The sequence below is a fragment of the Haliotis cracherodii genome, unplaced genomic scaffold (genome assembly GCF_022045235.1).
Source record: "Haliotis cracherodii isolate W230 unplaced genomic scaffold, xgHalCrac1.p SCAF_1, whole genome shotgun sequence".
In the NCBI taxonomy this organism is placed as follows: Eukaryota; Metazoa; Mollusca; class Gastropoda; order Lepetellida; family Haliotidae; genus Haliotis; species Haliotis cracherodii.
Genome location: NW_027266264.1, coordinates 79,821,589 through 79,848,205, shown reverse-complemented (window position 1 = coordinate 79,848,205; position 26,617 = coordinate 79,821,589). Strand labels below are relative to the sequence as shown.

Here is a 26,617-nt window from a genome sequence, read left to right as displayed (position 1 = left end):
CGACGCTTTTAACAGTATTTCAGTTATATCGCGGCGTGTCAGCTTAATGTGGGAGGAAAGCCCGAAGTGATGTAGGTTTCAGACGTTTACCGATTCAGTAAAACCCACGAGCACGGATATGGTGCTGACAAACCTATAAACATAAACGGGGCGAACCGGGATTCGAATCCGCAATCATTGGTTTCTGGCGTGCCCAAGGGACGCAACTATGCACAGCGAATCGCGGCGCCTTAGACGACTGGGCCACCCGTGCCCCCTTTACGTCCCAGATGATTCCATGTTCTGTTGAAGACATGTCAGTGGACCTGGCTGGCCATGTCGAGACGTTCACATTATACGCTGTACACACTGTTCGATTGTTTGTTGTGTAACGCCATACTCAGTAATATTCCAGCTATATGACGTCGGCCTGTAAATAATCGAGTCTGGACCAGACAGTTGATATCATGAGCATAGATCCACGGAGTTTGGATACGATGACGTGCTTCAACCACGTCAGGGATCCTGACCACCAGATCCCGTTAGTCGCCACTTACGACAAGCATTGTCGTCTTTTACGGCAAGCATGGGTTGCTGAAGATCTATTCTACCCCGGATCATCACGGGTACTGTACACACTGAAGCACATGTCGCAAACTGTAGCACATTTGGTTCGAAATTTGTTCGAAATATGTCTCTGTTCACCCAGCAGTGAATGGGTTGGGTACCCGATAGAATGTGATGAATTATACTGCATTACAAATATCCAGTTACTACTACTACTACTACTACTACTACTACTATTGAGATTGGCGTTACGACATCCGTCCACAGACACCGCCCCAAACCATGACTACCACCGCCGAATGGCACGAAATCCTGAATGGAACAACGCGCGGTACGCTCTCGCGGTGAATACGCACTCTGCCATCAGGACTGAAGAGCTGGAATCGACATTTGTCAGAAAAAGGGTACCCGTTACCAGTGTCTGATCTGCCATTAGCTGACGCTCAGTGCCCACCTCAATCTTTTGTGCCGATGTTGAGGCGTCAAGGCTATCCGCGGTACGTTCTGGAGGCACTAGTACCATGTTGCCGTAGTCACCTCGATAGAGTTCTTTCTGGCAGGATGTCCAAAGGTAGTTGCGGACGATGACGTACGTCACTGTGACGAATCTGTTCCTCGGGTGTATGGCGCGCAGATATCGGTCTTCGTTGGTGATAAGTGTCCAAATAACATGGTGTTGCACGTGCATCAAACTTTCACGGTTAAAGTCAATTTGCACGAGATCCCGTGACGAGAACTGTGGCTTTCAAAAACACTCGTGTTGGTTGCGATTATGTGATTCATCTACAGCAATGATTTGACTGACCCGTGAAGATCCGGGGTAAAATAGGTCTTCAGCAACCCATGCTTGCCGTAAAAGGCGACTGTTTGTTATTTAACGTCGTAGTCAGCAATATTCCAGCTTTTTGGCGGCGGTCTGTAAATAATCGAGTCTGGACCAGACAATCCAGTGATTCATAACATGAGCATCGATCCACGCAATTGGGATACGATGACGTGCATCAACCAAGTCAGCGAGCCTGACCACCCGATCAAGGGGTCTTCGCACTACTACATGCCGGAAATGTTTCTCAAATACTTTGCTTTCACGTGCGTTATCACAGACAAAGTGAACCTTAAAAAGTTTTAAAAGCAAAGTTGTTGAATACATACTTTAAAATTGCTGATTTATGTTCTTTTCACAGACGATTAAGACGTGCTGCTGGGATAAACTCTACGCTCGCTTGCTCGCACGCACGCACGCACGCACGCACGCACGCATGCACGTACGCACGCACGCACGCACCTCGGGCATCTTTGTGGCCAGTAACGCTCAGTGGAAATGATCTCAGGACATCCCATTACAAGATGTACTCGCTGTGTAACTCACCACAAACTAATTCATCAAGTTCATCAAGAGAAACATTCACTTCTCATAACAATAAATAAGACTGTATAGTGAAGTATGCACAACATATGTTAAATATTTCACAGACTGAATGGCACTCGAGGTCCACATCCAGCCAACAATAAGCCCACCATCCGTCAAAGTTCGCATTAAACCAGAGTGTTATAATTCCCCTGTCAAACAAGCACGGTTAAAACGTGCATCAGGCGTGCCTGCGGAGTACAATGTTGTCTTCTATCACGTCCGCGCAGGGTGTGGCTGAGTCACGTGCCACCAAAATGCCCGGAACGTGTATATCGGTGAGGGTCGATTATTAACAAAATTGTAATGATACTATATTGAATGACACCTTCACCGTATAATTCTTGTCATAAAAAGTATTGAAGAAATGTTGTTGTTTTATTTCTTCATATTCCAGAAATAACGCATTAACTGAAGTGAGGCTACCAGACATATATCCTGTTATACTAACACACAAAACGACAACATTAAATAGTATAAAATGTAAAAAGAAAGTTGGAAGATTCCATATTTGATCAGCTAGTCCAATATCAATGTTTTAGAATAGTTTTTTTTTAACTTTTCGTTAATGAACAATTGACATTTCATAATATAATTTCAAATTGTTGGCCTAATACTTTAATATGTTCAGTTCCTGGTTCAGGCAAACAAGGGCAACTTAAAGGATACCAACTTTATAGGTACTGATCTCCAGGCTGTTACACCCATTCAACAAAATACATTTCTTGAATATGATGTTTTAGTTAATATTGTTTACACCGTGTCATCAATGTTGCAGCTGTCCGCAACATGGCATTTATTGCGCCTCATCCATTTTTCATACAAAACAAGCATGAACTACTGATGTCCCCCGCAAATATATCATGTCCAGTTGCTCTGGAAACCGGAAAAAATATTTTTTTCCAAAAATCTGAAACTATCAAAAGGCACCAGTTTACCACTAGACCTCACTATGTGCCACTAGCGGTGTAGAAATATTTACGGTTTTCAAGATCTGCTCCGGAATGGAGGGCTACCGCCATTTTCAAGTCAAAGTCGTTGCCATGGAAACTCGAAAAATATATTTTTTTTAAAATCCCAAACTATCAAAAGCCACCAGTTGACCACTAGGCCTATCTATGTGCCAAGTTTGGTTATGGTATCTCTCATGTTTTTTTAGTTCTGTTCCGGAAATGAAACGTGACAAACGGACGGAGGGACAGCACCCATTCTTATATAAAGTGAGTGAGTGAGTGAGTGTGGTTTTACGCCGCTTTTAGCAATATCCCAGCAATATCACGGCGGGGGACACCAGAAATGGGCTTCACACATTGTACCCATGTCGGGAATCGAACCCGGGTCTTGGCGTGACGAGCGAACGCTTTAACCACTAGGCTACCCGACCGCCCCTCTTATATATAAAGGTCCGGTAATAAAGTTCGCTTTGAAAGCTTATAATAAATACTGGGACAGTACGATGCGCCATGCTTTTGTGAACCGGAAAGTGGCACGTTGTTTTTTGAAGCTTCACCGATGTATGATAATCGTGTTGAAAAATATAGGTAAATGGATTAATAAAGATAAATTGTATTGAACATAAAAACCCGCTAGGGGCCGGGTACAGATACCAATTATACACATTATACATTATTACAGTCTTACGATATCAACGATGGCGCGTTATTTAATATTTATACATCACAATAATTATGTGGTTTATTACCTTTTCAAACACTTAAACATCTTCAACACACACTTTGAAATGTAAATGTTACGCAGCCAGTGATCATTGCCCGTTCTGCTTTCATCCCGACAGTCATGCTGAGAAATAATTACTTTTAACTTGACGTACTATCACTTGACGTAATGGGGTTCAATACGGGAGAGAAAACTTAGAATCAAGCATGTAAAACTAGGCTCGTGTTTGAAACCATATATCGTGGCCATCACAACTAATATTCCCACGACATTAAACCGCATTTACCAATTGCTCATGTTGCCTGGGAGGGTGGATTGTCATTGTCCTAATAGCTTTTATGGATGCTTGTAGGAGAGTCTTGTTCAATATTGTGATCAATCAAATTAGTTCTGATGTTACTGTTCTATCTGCTGCAAATTATAAAGCGTTATTTCCGATGATTAAGTGACATATCATATGAGATGTTTGGCACGGAAGGGCAAGGCGGATGTTATGAACGTCCCTGAGCCCGGGTAAGATCTAGTGCGCATCTGACTGGGCTCCTTCTAAAATCTTCATCCACTTGCGTCGGTGTTCTGGTTTGAACGCTGCGGTAAATATATACGCTTCTATATTTCAAAAGAGTAACGGTATGGTTCATATATCGACGTGCGTGAGTGTGTATGTTTGTACAAGTACGGACTGCGTGTGTGTGTGTGTGTGGGGGGGGGGGGGGGGGGCGCCGCGATTCGCTGTGCAGAATTGCGTCCCTTGGGCACGCCAGAAACCTATGATTGTGGGTTGGAATCCCGGTTCGCCCTGATTATCATTCTAGGTTTGTCAGCACCATACCCGTGCTCGTGGGTTTCACCGAACTGATAAACGCCTGAGACCTGTATCACTTCGGGCTTTCCTCCCACATTAAGCTGACACGCCGCGATATAACTGGAATGCTGTTAAAAGGGGCGTGAAACCGTACTCTCTCACTCACTCACTAATGCAAGCTTTAGTGTTGGTCCAATGAGGCCGTGCCGCAGTGTAACATGGATTAGTGAGTGAGTTAATATTTAACGTCGCATTGGCATCGTTTCAGCCATATAGCGACGAGATAACGTGGATATAGGTGAGGTGAAGTGGGGTTTAACATCACGTTCAAGATTATTGCAAAGGTGCAATATTAATTATTGTATAGGCGCCTTCCTCCGACCGTGTGATCAAATTTTAATCTGTTTTTGGACCGAGAAGAAAAACTGACGAAAAAAACAAACTTTGTTCCATTTCGGACACGAATACCAATTGACAGAAACATGTATTGCTCGAAAACTTTAACTTGGCAAACGAATTGGTAAAGGAGAGAATGTCATTCTCTCCATGCAGTTAAAAATGTACTTTTTTAGAATAAAAAAGAAGACGAGAATTGAACCTCAGCTATCTGCGTGGTTAGCCGAGCACTGGCCCATGATAAACGAGGGTGAAAAAATGTACGGATTTATAAAAGATACTTTGATTACCTGAGCTGTTTCTATTATCCAAGATTCACGATAGGATCGCACCATTTGAAAAACATGCCTCATTCGTGACGGAACGCTTCTGATTCGTGCACCAGCATCGTGTCAACAATAAGGTAAAAAACATACAGATTCTCAACTACCACCCATCAACACATAATCTGCACAAATTACCCGTCATGCATGTGAATGTCGTGCACGTAATGTGCATCACGTGACGAGTGGGACTTAAGGGTCGTGTTGCATGCTTCGTGATTGTTTTGTTGTCTTTGAAGTGACATGTTTATAACACATATGGGCTGTGTAGTACACCGATCATGCGCATGGTGACGACTGTGTGTTTTGCCCGACGGAAAGAGGCGAGTGACAGCGCCAAGCAGTTTGAGGAGATGTTGAAATCGTGTTTCTGTATTAGCTTTAAATAAGCTAGCTCTGTTGTTAGTGCTAGCTTAGTTTGTTAGTGCTAGCTCCTTTGTTAGCGATAGCTCTGTTGTTAGTGCTAGCTTTGTTAGCGATAGCTCTGTTGTTAGCTGTAGCTCTGTTGTTAGCGCTGGCCTTGTTAGCGCTAGCTCTGTTGTTAGTGCTAGCTCCGTTGTTAGCGATAGCTCTGTTGTAAGTGCTGGCTCTGTTGTTAGCGCTAGCTGTGTTGTTAGCGCTAGCCCTGTTGTTAGCGCTAGCTCCGTTGTTAGCGATAGCTCTGTTGTTAGCGCTAGCTCCGTTGTTAGCGATAGCTCTGTTGTTAGTGCTAGCTCTGTTGTAAGTGCTTTCGCTTGAATATGACGGCGAGGAACACCGAGAGTAGACTTGACATTGTTTCCATGTGGGGAAACGAACTAGCAGTGTCTTGAGGGTAACGAGCGAACACAACAACCACTGGACTACTCATGCATGGCTCACACGACTTGACACAGCATATAGATCTTTACTGGAGGGAACACCAGAGAGCATGTTGGATTTTTTTTTAAAAAGGAGTGATGTGTGTGTGTGCGCGCGTGTGCATGCGTGCGTGTGTGCGTGTTTGAGAGAAGCTTTGAGTATTTCATTAAACAAGTATGTTTTCATTGGGGCCTCCATTATATTATTTTATTTTTAAAAAGAGGGAGGGTGAGTGAAGGGGAATCCTTCATTGAGATCACCTATAGCACATCATTGTTAAACCGGGCCAACGCTGATATCTTACTGAAATAAGTTGCCTCTAGTAACACGAATAAGGAGTGAATCAAACGTGTAAGTATTTTCTCAACAACTATCACGTTAACATGTTTCAATTTCTTTCTAATCACATCCATAATGGACTTTCCCATCATCTGTCGCCCAGATCCAAGACAATATATTAAAAAAGGAGTACAACTCAAGTCTAGAATGATTAGGCAAGTCTAGATGGCCTCAGCTCTGAAATTAAAAATTGTTCTGGGCTCCATTCGGATTTTATTTATTGTTTTTTGTAGAGGAATGTTTTAAATAAGATAACTTTATTTCTGGGACTAAATGTCAGTCTGGCTTTCCCACAACAACCAGAGGTGATGCCTGCGTCCTCCCGTGTCCCCAGGCACCAGACCTCTCCTGCAAATTGGTGACGGCCAAGCAGGAGCAGGGCTGATTGACGTGTGAAAGATGCACGACCACTCTACCCAAAGGCTGCAGGAACCCCGAGACACACCGCCAAGGAGCCAGTGGGGAGGAACACCGGTAACAAGCTTACTGCCAATTCTCTTACGATAAACGCTGTGATTGAGTTTTCAGTATCAGTTACAAATTACGAACGAAACAAGTTGGGAACATTTTCTTTTCGTCTTTTAAGAGCCAGGGTGGAGTGAGGTCACTATTCATTATTTTACATTGCGGTCATTACTCGGTGGAGATTCCCACATGCTTGTCCTTTGCACTTAACGAGTGACTTCAGACTATTCTGGCCGACAACACGATTGCAACATGTTTCCCATTTCCTGATAATCAATGTGCCTCCACATCGTAGGGGCCGGAATGCCCCAAGAGGCCCTACAATTCAAATAGTTTTTATCCCGTAAAACTGCCCCTATCTCCCTAGGGTCTCACCGCGCGTCTATTGTTGTTTTTTCTTCACTGAGTCATGGTAGTTTCGGTTACGTTTCTCTGACGCCTATTTTTTTGTAAATTCTACCTCTACCCTTTTATTTAGATAGTCTCAGCCTGTTAATAACTTGATCTCTTTTAATTTTTTCCTCCGGCAGATGATGATGTGATCCCAATTTCAACATCCTCCTTCTCGGAACCCCCTCTCACCTTTCCTCATCCTCGTCAACACATGGGCCGCGATGCTGGTGCGAGAACACGATGCCCCGACCATCCAGGGTGCCGCAAACACAACCGAAGAGGTCACTCGGTCACAGCATTTAAGAAATAAACGACGAGTGGGAGTTGTTTATCATACAATAAAACACTGCAGGGATTATAAAACATAAGGGGTACAATAAAACACTGCAGCGCAGCTCCTCATGGTTTATTCTCCCTGCAGTGTTTTATTGTACGGTAAACAACGACCACGAGTCGATTATTTCTTATAAAGATATCAACATTACGTACAGCCTCTTTAAGGATGTTAGTAAAAAGTACACGCTTTAAAAATATTTACCCGTATTTAAATAATGATGACTCCCTGGATAGAATCCGCCCGCGGAAATGTCGGACAAGTCCATTTTATGAACAGTGGGGTTAAATTTGGTATTTCCCGCATATTTTCACACAATTTTCAACGTCGATTAACTGTAACCTTTTCTCCCAGTAACGATTTTCATGTCAATTCCATGGAAGAGATCGTTCGGCAATTGCATTTCCCAGTTATGGGAACAACTCACTAGACACTTCCCTATAAAAAATAACGTCCAAATTACCTCGTCATCAAGTTGTGAGCGCATGTTCCAATTACAAGAAATAAACAATGCTTCCTTCTTCATTGTTATTTGCGATTTATCGCGTAGCTATCTTATGTTTAAAATAAACTACATCCACTAAATATGTCACTGATATTACACAGAGTATTATGACAAAAGGAATAAGAAGTATAACAGTAAGTAGCGTAAGTCAGGAACATCGGTGTTAGAATTGGTCTTCAGCAACAAGATTCCGGGTTGGAATAGGTCTTCAGCAACACATGCTTGCCGTAAAAGGCGACTAACGGGATCGGGTGGTCAGGCTCGCTGACTTGGTTGATACATGTCATCGATCCCAATTGCGTGGATCGAGGCTCATGATATCAATCACTGGATTGTCTGGGCCAGACTCGATTATTTACAGACCGCCGTCATATAGCTGGAATATTGCTTAGTGCGGCGTTTAACAACAAACCAACCAACCTTTCTTCAGCAACAAATGCTTGTTGTAGGAGGCGGCTAACGGGATGGGGTGGTAAGGCTGATGTATGTCATCCTATCCCAATTGCGTAGATCGATGCTCATTATGTCAATCACTGGATTGTCTGGTCCAGCCTTGATTATTTACAGACCAAAGCTGGAATATTGCTGAGGGCGGCATGCGACATCTTCCCGAGGCAAAGACACACCTAGGCACTCGCCAACACACAAACCTCCGCGCACGTTAAATCCCATTTCACCTCATCCGACCGCCTTCGTGGTCCAGTGGTAGAGCGTCCACCAGGAGAGCGGAAGGTCGAGGGTTCGATCCCCGTCCGCGTCATACCAAAAGAATTTACAATATGGTACTTGTTGTTACCCTGCCTGGCCATCGGCATAAGGGGGCTAAAACAAGGACTGGTCGGCTCGGAGTCAGTATACGTGCACGCCGCTATATAAGTGCAATAATCTTGGACGCGACGTTAAACCACATTTCACCTCACCTCACCCCACCCACTTGGGACGTTTTCTCATCCGGAATCTGTACAGGATAAAGTGTCACAACGAGCACGTTCTATATACTTCTAATAATGATAATAACAAGGGGTAAACAATGTTCGATCAATCACGCCTATCCGAAATCCCACAAACAATGCAAGAAACCAACTGACATTTTAGCTTGCCCAAACATTATCAGAATATGATCTCGATGCTCTCATTGAAAGGTCGTGATTACAAGTATCACCAGTAACACACATTCTACACACGTCAATATTATAATACCACCCCGATACGTCATAATTAGGAGTGGATTTACCCGTGTCACAGCGCGTCGCCCGACGTTGCGACGTTCTTGTAATCAGTTGCTGTACCGGTAGTATTCTTTCACCAGTAAAACATATGTCAGTGATGCCGCTCTCGTGACGTTGTGTCACATTCAGTAGGTATCTGTTTCATTAATGATTGTTCAAAATTTCATTTTTAATCTTTGAAAAGCGAAGATCTGCTGCGGTAAGCACGTGTATGCGTAATTCAAAGCAATGCGCACGTGCATTGCGGTATTCTGGCGATCGTATCGCAGTCGGCGACGTGTGTCCGCGAGCGCACGACCCGCACGAGTGTGTAAAACAGATTAACGTGAGCGTGCCGCCACGCCAAAGGTATATTAGAACGGACTGGTTCAGCGTTCGTACTTCCCCATCTGGTTTGGATTAGAGGTGATTCTCGATGAAAAAATGGCATGAATGAATAAAAACTAACGTTATGTGTGAGTAACCCGTTATGTGTGAGTAATGCGCCTCTTTGAATAGTATTTCATTGATATCACAGTGTGTGTGTGTGTGGCAGTGTGTGTAGCCGGACTGATGGCGATTTTATAGATAGTCAAGGCCGTAGTTAACTTTTTTGCTGCCCCCCGGCTGGCTACGGCACTGATAGTGCTAGCCCACCGAGATACCATGCCGCAGTTTAACATGAATATACAACTCAGCCACAGTATACAGACTCCGAGCAGACCAGTCCATGTTTTTGCCCCTAAAATGCCGAACGCCGGACAGGGTAACAACAAGTACTATCTTTTTAGGTCTTTTGGTAAGACGCGGCGGGGTGGACGCCCTACCACTAGACCACGGAGGCGGTCTCAGCGTTAAATGAAACTCACATACGTTTCTGTAACTACACGTAGATTCCCGTAGTCGCATAAAGACACCACACGCGGATATTTCGCCCGCAATAATCGCTCAGAAAGGTTAAGTTCAATGCTCACGGACTTCAAACCTTGGTGAAATGAGCAAGACGTCATCAATATCTGTCTTATCTGATGGGCTAGCGTGACATCGTTTAATTTCTCCATCCTGTCTATCCCACCACCGTAGTAATCTCCCGACACCAAGCCTTACTTCATCATTATATAGGTCGATTCCGAGAACGTGAGATCCACGACCTTACCTGATCGCAAACATACTAAATTTCCCCGCCGAGCTCTGTAAGTTTCGTTGTGTTTAGCATACTCCACTTACGATGATTCGGGTGTTAAAGGTCACGTGTGTAGAATGTCTGGTATTAACGCTGCCACCCCTTCCGCTGTGCACGTGGCGGGTAGCCGTGGGGGCAGGGCGAGTTGGGGAACACCTGGCAGCTAGGGGGGCCGTGACACTGATTCATGTGCGCATCTTGCTCGTAGCTTTTTAAAATGGCGACTGCTGGATTCCAAATAAAGTAGGCATGCTATCTGGCCTTTAGAAAGGTCGCTTACGCTGTTGATGTGTATATGTAGTTATACACATTTCATTCCAAGGTTGTCTTAATAGCAGGGATAGAATAGATCCCAGGAATACTAACTCTTATACAGACGGGATTCACTCCAGGGCAGACTGAGGCCATGGAACGTTACCTTGCCTGTTGTATGTCTGTATTGTGTATTCCAGTCTAGTAAGTCTAAAGGATCCAAAGCGGCAAGTCTAGCTGTGTGTCTTCCAGCATTATGGCAATGGCTTTTGAAAGGGAATGATGTTATGTCTTTTTAATACAGTACAGTTCATAGGGCATCAAGAATCCAAGGATTATAATTTATTTAGTCTCATTTCATAAATCGATCATACCGCTACAACTGTCGTAATTCGCATATTTTATAGACTGGGGTTATATTTAACTCCCTTGCTTTATAGACTGGGGGTATATTTAACTCCCTTGTTTCAGTGACTGGGGTTATATTTAACTCCCTTGTTTTAGTGACTGGGGTTATATTTAACTCCCTTGTTTAAGTGACTGGGGTTATAACTAACTCCCTTGTTTTAGTGACTGGGGTTATCTTCAACTCCCATGTTTTCGTGACTGGGGTTATATTTAACTCGACCGCCTCCGTGGTCTAGTGGTAGAGCGTCCGCCCGGACAGCGGAAGGTCCAGGGTTCGATCCCCGGCCGCGTCATACCAACATCGTTAAAAGAGGGTACTTGTTGTTACCCTGTCTGGCGCTCGGCATTAAGGGGCTAAAACAAGGATTGGTCGGCTCGGGAGTCAGTATACTGTGTCTGAGTGGGATATTCATGTTAAACTGCGGCATAGTATCTCAGTGAGCTAGCACTATAAATCGGCATCAGCCCGGACTAGTACAAGCAGCCACAAAACACACACACGTACATGCACGTCGCTATATAAGTGCAATAATCTTGGACGCGACGTTAAAACCCATTTCACCTCACCTAACCTATATTTAATTCACATGTTTCAGTAATTGAGGTTATACTTTAGTGACTTGGATTACATTTAACGCTGCACTGACAATGTCTCAGGCACACAGCTATTCTCCTCCCTTTACATCGACGATTGCTGGTGGTTGCTCTATTTGTTTCCTAGACAAACATTTACTTTCTGAAAATATATAATTTGGATAGAAACAAGCAACTTTATTTATATTGAAAAGGAACTGCGGTGAGATGAGAGTTTTCAAGGACGTGAACCTATCGAAACTCTAGACTTTATTTAGGGTTACAGAATACGGTTCATAGACCATGAGACAGTCTATAAATTGTGATGATGGTATAAGGACAATTCGGACAACAACAATTACATTATACTTAATGTATTATTGTTATCACACAAAGGCCAGTTTAAGTCGTGGCCATGAGACAGACCTTTAGTCTTCTGTTGCCAGATCGCCTCCGTGGTCCAGTGGTAGAGCGTCCGCCCGGAGAGCGGAAAGCCCGGGGTTCGATCCCCGGCCGTGTCATACCAAAAGACGTTAAAAGGTGGTAATTGTTGTTATCCTGTCTGGCGATCGGCATAAAGGGGCTAAAACAAGGACTGGTCGACTCGGAGTCAGTATTCAGTGTCTGAGTGGGTTATTCATGTTAAACTGCGGCATGATATCTCAGTGAGCTAGCACAAAAATCGGCATCAGTCCGGAGTAGTACAAGCAGCCACACACGCGCGCGCGCGAATGCCGGTCGCTATATAAGTGCAATAATCTTGCACGCGACGTTAAACCCTATTTCACCTCACCTCTTTAATTTGCCGAGTTGACAGATTATCGAAGTTTGTGCATGCTCACATATTGCTGGTCTTCAATTTGAATGCAGCTGAGTTCACTTAATATCTATGGACGTGAGTGACTAAGTGGTCAATGTTAGGTGAGTTGTTTTTATATGGAAAAAGTCCCGAGATCGCTTCCACGTCACGTCACAGGATTTCAAACCCGTGAGGATCCGGGGTAGAAAAGGTCTTCAGCAACCCATACTTGCCGTAATATGCAACTGTGCTTGTCGTAAGAGGCGACTAACGGGATCGGGTGGTCAGGCTCGCTGACCTGGTTGATACATGTCATCGATCCCTATTGCGTGGATCGATGCGCATTATGTCAATCACTGGATTGTCTGGTCCAGACTTGATTATTTACAGACCGCCGTCATATAGCTGGAATATTGCTTAGTGCGGCGTTAAACAACAAATAAACAATAAACAGTCACAGTATTTCAGTAGACTAACATCTAGTCTCTGAAATGAACACATCTTACATAAAAAAACAGTTGTTCAGTTATCTTAATAAAAATATAATAAAAAGGAGCCCAGTGACTCTCTTCATTTTCAGATACTGCAGTGATCTAGACTTGCCAAACATTATAGACTTGCATGGGCTGTATTTGATATATATTTGTATCAGGGTCTGTAAGACAGACTAGTATTTCAGCTGTAGTCTGTCCGCTCACAGGGCGTGTCGGGCTCGCTGGTCATCGTAGATTAATAATTTATATGGATCTAGCAATTAATGATAACCTTAATGAATAGAGACTATGTCTCAGTCTCGCGTATAGCACTAATTACAACTCGGGCAAGACTGGAAGAGAAACAACCATCTGTCCCTCTTAATGGTTGAGGAAAGAACGCCAAAAGTATCACAGGCTGAAGATTAACAACCAGCCAAGGGACGCAACTCTTCACAGCGCGCACATCCGTGCCCATTGCAGTGACAGTTCACAACGTATGGGGTAGTCCTGCACCATGACCGTGGAATATATTTATTTTATGAAAAAAAAAAAATCTAGAAACGCATACAAAAGCAAGTCTAGCCAGCTCAAGCTAGCTCTATTCCACTGTCTCTGAAATCTGCATAGGGAATTTATTTTATTTTTAGAGTAAAGAAGGATATTGTGTAATATAAGATTTCAGAGACTAAATGTTAGTCTACGTATGGGGTTATGAAAACAGTACACAGTATAATAATAATGATAATGATAATAATAATAATGATGATGATAATTTAGTATAATATAAAAATGAAATACATAAAATACGGATGTGCTGAGAATGTTTAAAGTGTGATTGAGTGCAAAACGTATGTGGTAACAGAATGTAAGAGATCAACAAAGATGTGGATGTTATGATCACTGATGGAGATGTAGGGCGAGCTGCAGTGGTAAGTATACACGTGGTAGTTATGACATCAAACACATGCGATACCACACAGTATTATAGGACTAGAACTTTCTCGATTACTGTTATCACAACAAGCGTTTAAGATGCCATGAAGCAGTAAACAAACGTACGTCAGATAAACACGCGATGTCGGGATATAACCACACAAAACATGCTATTACATACAACACATAGGATGGAATACCGTTATACAGGGATGGACGTCGTTAACACAGCGTGTGGAGACCAATTTTTTTTAATATGCATCATGCGTGTTTGTTTTTTTCAGATTGAACACAAAATATGTGGAACCTGATATTTTGTGAAAAGATAAATCATTCATTTAACGGATCGAAGACAAAACCTGAGCACCTTATGCATACAGAATATAGATCAAACGTTCTATCATATCCGGTAGCGTTAGTGGTGAAAGCGTTCGCTCGTCACGTCGAAGACCCGGGTTCCATTCCTCACATGGGTACAATGTGTGAAGTCCATTTCTGGTGTCCCCAGCCGTGATATAGGCTGGAATATTGCTAAAAGCAGCGTAAAACCGTACTCATACTATCACATCCGAAAGAAACGAGAGTGAGTGATGTTATTTAACGCCGCTTTTAACAGTATTCCAGTTACATCACGGGGTGTCAGCTTAATGTAGGAGGAAAGCCCGAAGTGATGCAGGTGTCAGACGTTTACCACTTCCGTGAAACCCACGAGCACGGTGCTGACAAACCTAGAAACATAATCGGGGAGAACCGGGATTCGAACCCACAATCATAGGTTTCTGCCGTGCCCGAGTGACGCAACTCAGCAAATCGCGGCGCCTTAGTCGACTGGGCCTACCGTGCCCCCTGACAGAAACGAGAATGAACTTGATACATTTATGAAATACGGGTCACACGTGTTCTGACTCATTGACACCGGGTGACGTGCATAATTGGCCTGACCTAATATCTTACGAAACAAAACAAAACAAACTTTAGGATGACTAACATATACTGCCAAATTGTCTGATGGAGTCCGTTTATATTTTAAATAGCCCCTGCAATTTCAGTTATGTATTTCAAGAAAATTCTGTATGTTAAAACTTGTCATCATTTACATAATATCAAACACCACACAGATACACGGCAAAGATTAACATAACTTTAACATTTACAATGACTTAAAACACGAGCTGTATAAATGTGTTAACATAATAATGTCAGTCCTTTTTTTCTCCACCATCTTAACCCACCTCAAGAGGTCTCCGCAACAGGAACGCTTCCAAAATAGATGGTTTGTAACGTTCACATAACACTACAATTAATACACCAAAAGTCTTACGTAATGTTTTTTTGTTTGGTGTTGTTTTAACGCCGCATTCAGCAATATTCCAGCTATATGACGGAGGTCTATATAACGGCGGTTCTGAAGTAATGAGTGTGGTTGTGAAAGTTAATAGCCAAGAAATAACACTGTGCGTGCATTCGGGTTCTGAAGTCTTGTTGCTTTACTTTACATCGAGTTTCATTTCATCTCATCTGATTTCCACATACATTATCTCCGGCCGCCGAGTGAACATACAAGACTTGGCGACTGTACATTCCTTAAATTACAGTGAATAACGTGTATGAGAGTATGAAGTACACGCTTATAGAGTTGTGGCCCTTAGTCGTGCCTCGATCCGAATACCTGCGTCACTTTGGGCGTCTTATAAACACCTGCCTCGTGTTATAGGTTAATATACTGTTCAAAGTTCATTTTAGAAAAAGACGAACGTGTATCAATGGATGAACGTCCTATAACACCAAGGATTCAAAAACTGGGTTAGTACATGTCATCGACAAGCAAAGGGATACGAAGACCAGCCATTGCTTTAGAGGATGAGACACTACTAGTTACTGATTTGACGGCTCAGCATCATTGATGTTTGCGATGAAGATGGCATTGTGCCTCAAATCCTTTTTGACGAACTTAAATCTTTTGAATGGCCAATGGTGTCTCTCAAAATGTCTGATCTGTCTCAAATTGGTAAACATTTGTGTATTTACAATACATTGTCATCGCGTCACGACCACGAACCGATAATGTCAATAGCAACCCAAGCTGTTGTATCTCAGTCGTGTTATCTCGCCCAGCACGAGATGCACGCGGAATTGAGAGCTTGTAGTTTTGATAACCTCACGCAGAGACCAGTGAAGTTCAAATCTGCCACTTTTAAACGCTTCGTTAAATTGTAAAACTTGGAAAAGTAAACAAACTGCCCAATTAGCCGAAGGAATCTGCGAGAACAGTGTTTTTAATGGTCTATAATGATAGTCGAATGTTGACTTGTCCCTAAGAGTGGCCATAAAAAACAGCCTTCGTGGAACCTTCAGCCTCATTACGCGGGCCGAGAGGCGGTTGAGGATTTCAAACCCGTCATACCGTTTATTTATGTCTTTTAAAACAAATAAATTAGATTGTTCATCGCGTCCATTTGTTCTGAAAAATTGAATTAGAAATGGTTATTGTAACAGCGTGTTACGAGATCTGTTATGTTTTGATAAAACTGCAAATTACATGTTCCCGTTGTAAATGAGTTGTTGAGAAAGCGTCCTGTTATGGAGCGTTGCTTCCACTGACGTTTCTGGTGTTTGCTTGGTAATGGAAGACACTTGACGTTGAACAATGTGCTTCCATAGAGGTCCTGGCTGGCAGGACAAACCCTCACTGTCATACTTCATGCAAACTGTGACACTGGTAAGAATGCCATGAAGCATCAATGTTGACGCTTCACGTGTACCTCGTATATCACCGAGACCCTAGCTTTGAAAATAATACGTCATTAATAAGCATGCACGTTCTTCGATTTATAGGATAATTGAAACTAGCTGTAATAATTCACTTTAAATGCATAAATCCGAAGTGTACTAATTGTAACTCGGGGAAACTATCGTTAATGTAAAATGGTCGTCAGCTGTTGAAAACCTGCTCGTGAAAACTTGTGGTCAAGGGGAGACAACTCCATTTAACGCAACATACGCCAGATGAAATTATGACTCGTCCTGTTTCTAAAATGTCCATGTTTCGCTTATATACAAGCTGTTCCTCGTTGTCTTTGGTGACATCTTTCCATGCGAAATTATTTAATATCCAAAGTAATATTACACCTGATATTATTTTACGAATGGTTTGTTTGTTCGTTGTTCAACGCCGCTCTCAATTCCAGCTATATGACGACGGTCTTGACATAATCGAGTCTGGACCAGACAATCCAGTGATTGACATCATGAGCATCGATACACGCAATTGAGATACGATGGCTTGCATCAACCAAGTTAGCGAGCCTGACCACCCGATCCCGTTAGTCGCCTCTTACGACAAGGACAGTCGCCTTTAACGGCAAGTATGGGTTGCTGAAGACCTATTCTACCCCGGGTCTTCACGGTTAGTTCATTTTACGAGGATAAGGATGTTCATATCAGATTGGTCATAGTTGTCCAATAAAACTTCAAGCAAAGGCTGTACTCTTAACAGATGTAGATTATCTGTCACGGCCTATGTTGAAGTGAAACAAACGAACTACATTTTTTTTGGTAATAAAGGCCGGAATTAATTTGAATTTAATTAGGATGAAACCATAACTCGAGAGCGATTCGAATCTTCAGCTAGATCATCAGGTAAGTGTGCTGACAATGCACAAAGTCTATTTGCATTTTTTTTGTATGCATGGTTGTGTAAATGTCCTACAGAGATCGACCGTGCCACGTATTCAACTGATGTATCAACTGAAACAGACCACAAAACATTAATTACGAACTCGACACAAGCAATACTTTACATGGAGACACAGTATTCATTGGGAGCACAAGTAAGTTGAGAAGTTCAAAAATAGTACTCATTCATTTTATAATGTTTATTTATTTTATTTTATAAACGTATCCCAGACTCATCAGTGTGTATGAGTTTGTTTCTTGTTGAACGCCACACTCAGCAATATTGTACATGAAGCGAAACCTTGTGGAACACAGTTGGATGAAGAATACTGTACGAGATCAGAGTTTCAGGTAGAAAGGCTTTAACAGCTTACAACCTTATACCATACATATTGACTCTGTAACAACACATTATGCCAACCTATAAGTACTTAAACATGTATCAATAAATTCTCATTCTTAAAAGTGAGTCATCTATTGAATTGGTAGTTTATTGGTACGCGCATAGCAAAATTGGGCGAAATATGAAGGAGACATCAAGACATTCCCTGTAGACTTCTTCTTGGGCGAGCAGTTACAGTAGTTAAGGCAGGTCTATACTTTATTTGTTTATCAGGGGTTAGCGCGAACGCAGACCCCCACACATATAAATTACGTACTCGAGTCACCCGCATTTGGGGTGATCGCAGGGGTCAGCCAAACCGAGGTGCAATGGAAAGGCCTCGCCCTGGGAGGACCGCCTTGCGGATCACGGTAACCTCCCGTACCAGGTAAGTATGCTTGAACATAGCTCCAGTCACATTTAGTACAACCAGTCCATAACTTTCACTCTGGTGTCCTCGATCCATAACGCTTCGCGGACATTTTCAAACAAAAGCAACAAACTAGTCTACTAACTTAGATATTTCAGGTGATAATTCGTATTAATTGTGATAATACACGATATTTTCATAAAATCCCTTTTATCCTGAAACTGATAAAAAGAACAAGGTGCAAGGACAGCAGCCACGTGTAGTGTTCGCTTTGTCTGGAAAGACTCCACACAGGGTCCAAGGAGGCGGGAAGTTACAAAGGGAGATAACGCGAAGCTAAACATGTCACATGCGTTCTGCTGTTTACGTCCCGTCCCTGAGATCGTACAACACATTGCTAACTGTACGGGTATATTTCCAAGGCCATACATGCAGATACTTAATGGAATGAAAATATAATTGGAAATGATTAAACTTCAAAGTACGTTTAACCTCATCTGGCAGAATGTTATTTAGCAGTAATTTGGACTGAATGCCACCCTTAGAAACATATATTATATAAATGGTTTTGAAAAGTGTTTTTCCTCGAATAATTTCATTGACCATCGTATCAAAGCAGGTATACTCAGTGTGCTGAGGACCAAACAAAATACTGATAGTGAAGATCATTAAACGAGGTCCAGGTGCATTTTTGTGTTTGATATTTAATATATAGTTACAAAATGGTAAAATTCAATAAATGATTGAATCACTGCTTGATCAGTGGGAAACCCTTGTGGAACACGATTTCAGGTAGAAATGACTTCTGTTCTTTTTTTTATCATCAGGGGTTAGCGCGGACGCAGACCCCTACACATCAGACACGTGGTCTGTTACAACATTGGTCATGCCCACCTATGTGTACTTATATAAATAAATCCTCATTTTTAAAAGTGTCGCCCATTCGAGTTTAATTTATCAGTTACTTCCCTGGTGTGATCAAAAAACGGCAAAATATCAAGGAATTAACAGTAAGTAGTCCTGATTTCAGGTGTAAGATAAAAGTTCTATTTTTCGATTGATTATCAGGGGTTAGCGCGAACGCAGACCCCCACACATATAAATTACGTACTCGAGTCACCCGCATTTGGGGTGATCGCAGGGGTCAGCCAAACCGAGGTGCAATGGAAAGGCCTCGCCCTGGGAGGACCGCCTTGCGGATCACGGTAACCTCCCGTACCAGGTAAGTATGCTTGAAAATAGCTCCAGTCACATTTAGTACAACCAGTCCATAACTTTCACTCTGGTGTCCTCGATCCATAACGCTTCACGGACATTTTCAAACAAAAGCAACAAACAAGTCTACTAACTTAGATATTTCAGGTGATATTTCGTATTAATTGTGATAATACACGATATTTTCATAAAATCCCTTTTATCCTGAAACTGATAAAAAGGACATGATGCAAGGACAGCAGCCACGTGTAGTGTTCGCTTTGTCTGGAAAGACTCCACACAGGGTCCAAGGAGGCGGGAAGTTACAAAGGGAGATAAGTGTAGGAGAAACCATATCTCCGAGGGATAACTAGAGATTGTAAATCCTCACATGAGGGAACGTTCCCGAATGTGAGGGTTCACAATCTTTAGTAATCTCGAGGAGACATGGTTTGTCCAACTTATAAACCGACTCATCGCATACACAACGTTTTTAATTAAATAATTGTAATAAAAACTCTCAAATGTATAACCTGTATCGGAGATGAAATATCGCCTGCAGTCGTGAACTCGGTTCAATGAAACCGGTGACCTCAGCACGTGGGTTTCGCCAGATATATTTCATTGAAAAAAATGAATCTAAATATACTTTTTTGAAAAGCATCTTGGAACAATGTATTTTTGTAGCAGACAATTTCTTTTTACCGAGAACTTCAGAATATTTTCCTCTTAACAATTTCAATTTCTGCTTCAATATCACGTGACTCCAGAAGACTACTGTATTTGGTATTTACTTTGACGAAAGAGGCTGTATTGCGGTCTAAGGGAGGTAACTTCAGCAAGGCACTTAGATTGGCAGGTCACAGGTCATATGCAACGGACACTTGTAGATTATGACTCTATCTGGAAAATATGAGGCCATTTAGACAGACCCTCAGATGGCTTAAACAGATTTAGTTGAAGGATTTTAAATCCTTTTAACATTCCATTAATGTTGATCTGGGGCTTTTTTTTTGAACGAGTATTTTTTGTTTCAGAAATGAAAATGTCTGCTTTAGGTTTTTAATCCATATCATGAAGCGGTGGTTATTCTTCTGTCTTTTCTTTCTCTTTCCCATCATTAATTTTCATGTATATGTATGCGTGTATCCAAATGCTGACGTCTCCTGTATGTTATCTAACGACTTCGTGCTGTTTGTTTGGCAATTTAATACTTTCTGATTCTTATTAAGTCAATATTTTGGGGCGTAAATACGCCTTCTGTTGACCCAAGTCACCCTTAAAATATAACACCACCACCAGATAGTCGTTTGTTACGGCAAGCATGGGTTGCTGAAGACCTCTTCTAACCCGGGTCTTCTCGGGTAGTCAATATATGAGACGAAAGAACACGTTATATACAGGTGCGTCTTATCCATACACCAAACACCAAACACAATTACCGCACACTTCCTAAAACCAGAACAAAGGACGTTCTCAGCAAATTATCTTACGCACAGATGCTATCAATGAAAAGTCATTGAACATAGTAACTTGTAATTTAAAGTAAATTGGACATAATTCTACCCTTTGAAACATATATTATATAAATGGTTTTGAAAAGTGTTTTTCCTCGAATAATTTCATTGACCATCGTATCAAAGCTGGAATACTCAGTGTGCTGAGGACCAAACAAAATACTGATAGTGAAGAACATTAAACGAGGTTCAGGTACATTTTTGTGTTTGATATTTAATATATAGTTACAAAATGATTAAATTCAATAAATGATTGAATCACTGCTTGATCAGTGGGAAACCCTTGTGGAACACGATTTCAGGTAGAAATGACTTCTATTCTTTTTTTTATCATCAGGGGTTAGCGCGGACGCAGACCCCTACACACCAGACACGTGGTCTGTTACAACATTGGTCATGCCCACCTATGTGTACTTATATAAATAAATTCTCATTTTTAAAAGTGTCGCCCATTCGAGTTTAATTTATCAGTTACTTCCCTGGTGTGATGAAAAAACGACCAAATATCAAGGAAATAAACAGTAAGTAGTCCTCATTGTAAGTGTAAGATAAAAAGTTCTATTTTTCGATTGTTTATCAGGGGTTAGCGCGAACGCAGACCCCCACACATATAAATTACGTACTCGAGTCACCCGCATTTGGGGTGATCGCAGGGGTCAGCCAAACCGAGGTGCAATGGAAAGGCCTCGCCCTGGGAGGACCGCCTTGCGGATCACGGTAACCTCCCGTACCAGGTAAGTATGCTTGAACATAGCTCCAGTCACATTTAGTACAACCAGTCCATAACTTTCACTCTGGTGTCCTCGATCCATAACGCTTCGCGGACATTTTCAAACAAAAGCAACAAACAAGTCTACTAACTTAGATATTTCAGGTGATATTTCGTATTAATTGTGATAATACACGATATTTTCATAAAATCCCTTTTATCCTGAAACTGATAAAAAGGACATGATGCAAGGACAGCAGCCACGTGTAGTGTTCGCTTTGTCTGGAAAGACTCCACACAGGGTCCAAGGAGGCGGGAAGTTACAAAGGGAGATAAGTGTAGGAGAAACCATATCTCCGAGGGATAACTAGAGATTGTAAATCCTCACATGAGGGAACGTTCCCGAATGTGAGGGTTCACAATCTTTAGTAATCTCGAGGAGACATGGTTTGTCCAACTTATAAACCGACTCATCGCATACACAACGTTTTTAATTAAATAATTGTAATAAAAACTCTCAAATGTATAACCTGTATCGGAGATGAAATATCGCCTGCAGTCGTGAACTCGGTTCAATGAAACCGGTGACCTCAGCACGTGGGTTTCGCAAGATATATTTCATTGAAAAAAATGAATCTAAATATACCTTTTTGAAAAGCATCTTGGAACAATGTATTTTTGTAGCAGACAATTTCTTTTTACCGAGAACTTCAGAATATTTTCCTCTTAACAATTTCAATTTCTGCTTCAATATCACGTGACTCCAGAAGACTACTGTATTTGGTATTTACTTTGACGAAAGAGGCCGTATTGCGGTCTAAGGGAGGTAACTTCAGCAAGGCACTTAGATTGGCAGGTCACAGGTCATATGCAACGGACACTTGTAGATTATGACTCTATCTGGAAAATATGAGGCCATTTAGACAGACCCTCAGATGGCTTAAACAGATTTAGTTGAAGGATTTTAAATCCTTTTAACATTCCATTAATGTTGATCTGGGGCTTTTTTTTTGAACGAGTATTTTTTGTTTCAGAAATGAAAATGTCTGCTTTAGGTTTTTAATCCATATCATGAAGCGGTGGTTATTCTTCTGTCTTTTCTTTCTCTTTCCCATCATTAATTTTCATGTATATGTATGCGTGTATCCAAATGCTGACGTCTCCTGTATGTTATCTAACGACTTCGTGCTGTTTGTTTGGCAATTTAATACTTTCTGATTCTTATTAAGTCAATATTTTGGGGCGTAAATACGCCTTCTGTTGACCCAAGTCACCCTTAAAATATAACACCACCACCAGATAGTCGTTTGTTACGGCAAGCATGGGTTGCTGAAGACCTCTTCTAACCCGGGTCTTCTCGGGTAGTCAATATATGAGACGAAAGAACACGTTATATACAGGTGCGTCTTATCCATACACCAAACACCAAACACAATTACCGCACACTTCCTAAAACCAGAACAAAGGACGTTCTCAGCAAATTATCTTACGCACAGATGCTATCAATGAAAAGTCATTGAACATAGTAACTTGTAATTTAAAGTAAATTGGACATAATTCTACCCTTTGAAACATATATTATATAAATGGTTTTGAAAAGTGTTTTTCCTCGAATAATTTCATTGACCATCGTATCAAAGCTGGAATACTCAGTGTGCTGAGGACCAAACAAAATACTGATAGTGAAGAACATTAAACGAGGTTCAGGTACATTTTTGTGTTTGATATTTAATATATAGTTACAAAATGATTAAATTCAATAAATGATTGAATCACTGCTTGATCAGTGGGAAACCCTTGTGGAACACGATTTCAGGTAGAAATGACTTCTGTTCTTTTTTTTATCATCAGGGGTTAGCGCGGACGCAGACCCCTACACACCAGACACGTGGTCTGTTACAACATTGGTCATGCCCACCTATGTGTACTTATATAAATAAATTCTCATTTTTAAAAGTGTCGCCCATTCGAGTTTAATTTATCAGTTACTTCCCTGGTGTGATGAAAAAACGACCAAATATCAAGGAAATAAACAGTAAGTAGTCCTCATTGTAAGTGTAAGATAAAAAGTTCTATTTTTCGATTGTTTAACAGGGGTTAGCGCGAACGCAGACCCCCACACATATAAATTACGTACTCGAGTCACCCGCATTTGGGGTGATCGCAGGGGTCAGCCAAACCGAGGTGCAATGGAAAGGCCTCGCCCTGGGAGGACCGCCTTGCGGATCACGGTAACCTCCCGTACCAGGTAAGTATGCTTGAACATAGCTCCAGTCACATTTAGTACAACCAGTCCATAACTTTCACTCTGGTGTCCTCGATCCATAACGCTTCACGGACATTTTCAAACAAAAGCAACAAACAAGTCTACTAACTTAGATATTTCAGGTGATATTTCGTATTAATTGTGATAATACACGATATTTTCATAAAATCCCTTTTATCCTGAAACTGATAAAAAGGACATGATGCAAGGACAGCAGCCACGTGTAGTGTTCGCTTTGTCTGGAAAGACTCCACACAGGGTCCAAGGAGGCGGGAAGTTACAAAGGGAGATAAGTGTAGGAGAAACCATATCTCCGAGGGATAACTAGAGATTGTAAACCCTCACATGAGGGAACGTTCCCGAATGTGAGGGTTCACAATCTTTAGTAATCTCGAGGAGACATCGTTTGTCCAACTTATAAACCGACTCATCGCACAGACAACGTTTTTAATTAAATAACTGTAATAAAAACTCTCAAATGTATAACCTGTATCGGAGATGAAATATCGCCTGCAGTCGTGAACTCGGTTCAATGAAACCGGTGACCTCAGCACGTGGGTTTCGCAACGGTGCGAAATCTGCACGTGCGTCTCGCTATGGCACGAAATCTGCACGTGCGTCTCGTAGGCTGTTCGTAGTTTTTGTTCTATCAAGGGTTTACAATGATTGTAAGCCCTCCTGCGAGGTGTTACCACAATTTCAATAGCTCCATATCGAGTTACACAAACAGCCAGTAGGTTTATAACGCGAAGCTAAACATGCCTGCTGTTTACGTCCCGTCCCTGAGATCGTACAACACATTGCTAACTGTACGGGTATATTTCCAAGGCCATACATGCAGATACTTAAGGGAATGAAAATATGATTGGAAATGATTAAACTCCAAAGTTCATCTAACTTCATCTGGCAGAATGTTATTTTGTCAGTGTATTATACAATACAAACGTACATTCAAAGTCTGACACGATAATTTTCCCTTAGTCCACAGAACTTTCAACACAGAAACAAAATTATTTCACACACAGAAAACACACGATGTTACTTTATAACTGAGCATCCCCTTTATTCGACGAAGGGGGTGCTGGGCAGGCGGGGGGTGGGTATCTAAGGGACCTACCATTTGATCTTCGGGGTGGGGAGGGTTATCTAAGGGACCTACCATTTGGTCTTCGGGGTGGGGAAGGTATCTGAGGGACCTACCATTTCATCTTCGGGGTGGGGAGGGTATCTAAGGGACCTACCATTTCATCTTCGGGGTGGGGAGGGCTCTGATTTTATCACCAAAAAACATTGTGGCTGAAAATTCTTGAATAAAACAATTATGCCTCTGACTGGAAAAAAAAGAAATCATCCGCCACAAAAATCACATTTTTTCCAGATGTTATTCTTTAAATAGAGAGACTCATATTTCTAAATAGTTTTTAGAAATACAAATATATCTAGTTTTGTACCTGTAGCTGAAACCAATATCTAATCTTTGTACAGAATCCCCCAATTTTTGCGTCCTTGGGGAGGGTCATGAAGTACAATGGACAGGCTGGTAAAATAGCTTAAGCTAAAACAATCACATATTACTTTTAGTAGAGGTTCATGTTGATACCCGTGAAGGGCGGGGTAGAATAGATCCTCAGCAACCCATCCTTGTCGTAAGAGGCGACTAACGGGATCAGGTGATCAGGCTCGCTGACATGGTTGATGCATGTCATCGTATTCAAATTGCGTTGATCGATGCTCATGATATCAATCACTGGATTGTCTGGTCCAGACTCGATTATTTACAGACCGCCATCATATACCCGAAATATTTATGAGTGCGGTGTTAAACAAACAAACAAACAAAGGTAGCCGAGCGGTTAAAGTGGTCCCTTTGGGTTTGTTATAATAACCATACTTTACTGTATATCCTGACTTCATTAACACCTTGTACATTACATTACACAAATGCATACATGACTGGTTGAGAAGTGGGACAAAATTAGATCAAAGACTGAACTTGGGGCCAAAATGAATACTAGTATACAATATTGAGTTATTAAAGGAGCTGAGGTGAAATTGGGTTTAACGTCGCGTCCAAGATTATTGCACTTATATAGCGACGTGCATGCATGTCTGTGCGTGTGTGTGTGGCTGCTTGTACTAGTCCGGACTGATGCCGATTTATAGTGCTAGCTCACTGAGATACCATGCCGCAGTTTAACAAGAATACCCCACTCAGACACAGTATACTGACTCCGAGCCGACCAGTCCTTGTTTTAGCCCCTTAAAGACGAGCGCCAGACAGGGCAACAACAAGTACCATCTTTTAACGTCTTTTGGTATGACGCGGCCGGGGATCGAACCCCGAACCTCTCCGGGCGGACGCTCTACCACTAGACCACGGAGGCGGTCAGTTATTAAGGATACAACAAATATACTGCATCTGAATTATGTGGGCAGTATCAATACTGGGATCACAAATGCTACAAATAATTACCCCTGACAAGGTCAATACATGAAAACAAGGATCCGACAACCTGATCCCTGAGGTGGTCTGACTGGACCCAGGATCATCCCAGAAGGTTGAGATGTTATTGTATCTAGCACAGCTCAAGGCAGTTAGAGTTGTACACTCCCCAGGGAGCTGAGAAAGGAGATTGTGTGC

At 42.0% G+C, this 26,617-nt stretch overlaps 4 non-coding genes across 4 annotated transcripts; all 4 read right to left on the bottom strand.

Moving 5' to 3' along the window:
* Positions 1–18,151: 18,151 nt before the first annotated feature.
* On the bottom strand, positions 18,152–18,316 carry LOC139480098 (U1 spliceosomal RNA). Its single transcript, XR_011654398.1, has one exon. It is a non-coding gene; the product is annotated as a U1 spliceosomal RNA (small nuclear RNA).
* Positions 18,317–19,355: 1,039 nt separating this feature from the next.
* Positions 19,356–19,520, bottom strand: LOC139480094 (U1 spliceosomal RNA). Its single transcript, XR_011654397.1, has one exon. It is a non-coding gene; the product is annotated as a U1 spliceosomal RNA (small nuclear RNA).
* Positions 19,521–21,578: 2,058 nt separating this feature from the next.
* LOC139480081 (U1 spliceosomal RNA) lies at positions 21,579–21,743 on the bottom strand. The gene has a single exon (XR_011654393.1). It is a non-coding gene; the product is annotated as a U1 spliceosomal RNA (small nuclear RNA).
* A 2,058-nt stretch (positions 21,744–23,801) lies between these two features.
* LOC139480017 (U1 spliceosomal RNA) lies at positions 23,802–23,966 on the bottom strand. The gene has a single exon (XR_011654379.1). It is a non-coding gene; the product is annotated as a U1 spliceosomal RNA (small nuclear RNA).
* Between the last annotated feature and the right edge of the window lie 2,651 nt (positions 23,967–26,617).